General features: G+C 38.7%; 1 pseudogene; it reads left to right on the plus strand.

Annotated features, from left to right (window-relative positions):
• Positions 1 to 324: 324 nt before the first annotated feature.
• Positions 325 to 1,736, plus strand: LOC103238083 (heterogeneous nuclear ribonucleoprotein A1-like; annotated as a pseudogene).
• The last annotated feature ends 609 nt before the right edge of the window (positions 1,737 to 2,345 follow it).

Here is a 2,345-nt window from a genome sequence, read left to right on the forward strand (position 1 = left end):
TATTTTTTCACACAGCTGATTTTTCCAAGGGATGCAGGATAGATTTACAAATTGTTTTGACCAGGTTTGTCAGTGAGAAATCGGGCTTCTTTCGAAGGAGGATCAAGCTGTACTCTTTGTTTAGTATTGCTTACTTTTTATGAAACACATATTTCCAGTTAATTGTTATAGGTATGTTTTAGCTAATTTGGAAGTTGATAAGTTTTCTTTTTGAAAGAATGAAAGTATAAATTTGAATGTCAAATTAAATAGTTAATCTATAATTCATCCTTGATTGTTTTATGATTCTATAATGCTTAAAAACTTAAAAAAGCATTACTTATTATGTAGGTACCATTTTTACAAATCATTCAATTTTCTGCACTTTTTACATTACCAACTTTAATTTTAGGCATATTGTGGTATGTCAACATCAAACCAAGTAGGACTTCTTTCCTTCGATGCTATTTAAAAAATAAAAGTTCTGCTTTCTGCCCGTGGATGCCACCGAAGAAGTATCCTTAAAGTCTCTCTTCTCCCTGCCGTCATGTCTAAGTCAGAGTCTCCTAAAGAGCCCGAACAGCTAAGGAAGCTCTTCATTGGAGGGTTGAGCTTTGAAACAACTGATGAGAGCCTGAGGAGCCATTTTGAGTAGTGGGGAATGCTCACGGACTGTGTGGTAATGAGAGATCCAAACACCAAGCGTATCCGGGGTTTTGGGTTTGTCACATATGCACTGTGGAGGAGGTAGATGCAGCTATGAATGCAAGGCCACACAAGGTAGATGGAAGAGTTGTGGAAACAAAGAGAACTATCTCAAGAGGATATTCTCAAAGACTAGGTTCCCACTTAACTGTGAAAAAGATATTTGTTGGTGGCATTAAAGAAGACATTGAAGAACATCACCTAAGAGATTATTTTGAACAGTATGGGAAAATGGAAGTGATTGAAATCATGACTGATTGAGGCAGTGGCAAGAAAAGGGGCTTTGCCTTTGTAACCTTTGACGACCATGACTCTGTGGATAAGATTGTGATTCAGAAATACCATACTGTGAATGGCCACAACTGTGAAGTTAGGAAAGCCCTGTCAAAGCAAGAGATGGCTAGTGCTTCATCCAGCCAAAGAGGTCGAAGTGGTTCTGGAAACTTTGGTGGTGGTCATGGAGGTGGTTTCGGTGGGAATGACAACTTCGGTCGTGGAGGAAACTTCAGTGGTCGTGGTGGCTTTGGTGGCAGCCGTGGTGATGTTGGATATGGTGGCAGTGGGGATGGCTATAATGGATTTGGTAATGATGGAAGCAGTTTTGGAGGTGGTGGAAGCTACAATGATTTTGGCAATTACAGCAATCAGTCTTCAAATTTTGGACCCATGAAGGGAGGAAATTTTGGAGGCAGAAGCTCTGGCCCCTATGGCGGTGGAGGCCAATACTTTGCAAAACCACGAAACAAGTTGGCTATGGCAGTTCCAGCAGCAGCAGTAGCTATGGCAGTGACCGAAGATTTTAATTAGGAAACAAAGCTTAGCAGGAGAGGAGAGCCAGAGAAGTGACAGGTAAGCTACAGGTTACAACAGATTTGTGAACTCAGCCAAGTACAGTGGTGGCAGGGCCTAGCTGCTACAAAGAAGACATGTTTTAGACAAATACTCATGTGTATGGGCAAAAAACTCGAGGACTGTATTTGTGACTAATTGTATAACAGGTTATTTTAGTTTCTGTTCTGTGGAAAGTGTAAAGCATTCCAACAAAGGGTTTTAATGTATATATATATTTTTTGCACCCATGCTGTTGATTGCTAAATGTAATAGTCTGATTGTGACGCTGAATAAATGTCTTTTTAAAATAAATAAATAAATAAATAAAATAAAAGTTCTATGGGATTCTAAGTTTTAAAATATTTCTCTCAGTGCTAACATTACACATATATAGGATTTGTTCATTAATTTATTTGATATTCATCCCAATAAACAGCCACTGACTATAAACCACTGAGTTAAGTCATGGTGAGGTTACAAAGATGAATAAAATATAGCCCTGCTCCATGGAGAGTGCACTCATTGAGCTAACTACTTTGCAGGGATTCAAAATACAATGGTTTAAATAAGATTAGGTTGGTGCAAAAGTAATTGCGGTTTTTGCCCTTACTTTTAAATGGCAATTACTTTTGCACCAACCTAATAGGTACATGTCTCTTCTCATTATAGCAATCCCTAGGACCAGCAACCTGGCAATAAGAAAGTGACCTGGAAATTGGGTATATCATTTCTGCCCACATCTCATTGGAATGAATTTTGTACCACAGCTATACTGGAAATATAATCTCTAACTGGGTAGCCAGGTACCCAACTAGAATTTAGGGATTTCA

This window comes from Chlorocebus sabaeus, chromosome 9 (genome assembly GCF_047675955.1).
Source record: "Chlorocebus sabaeus isolate Y175 chromosome 9, mChlSab1.0.hap1, whole genome shotgun sequence".
In the NCBI taxonomy this organism is placed as follows: Eukaryota; Metazoa; Chordata; class Mammalia; order Primates; family Cercopithecidae; genus Chlorocebus; species Chlorocebus sabaeus.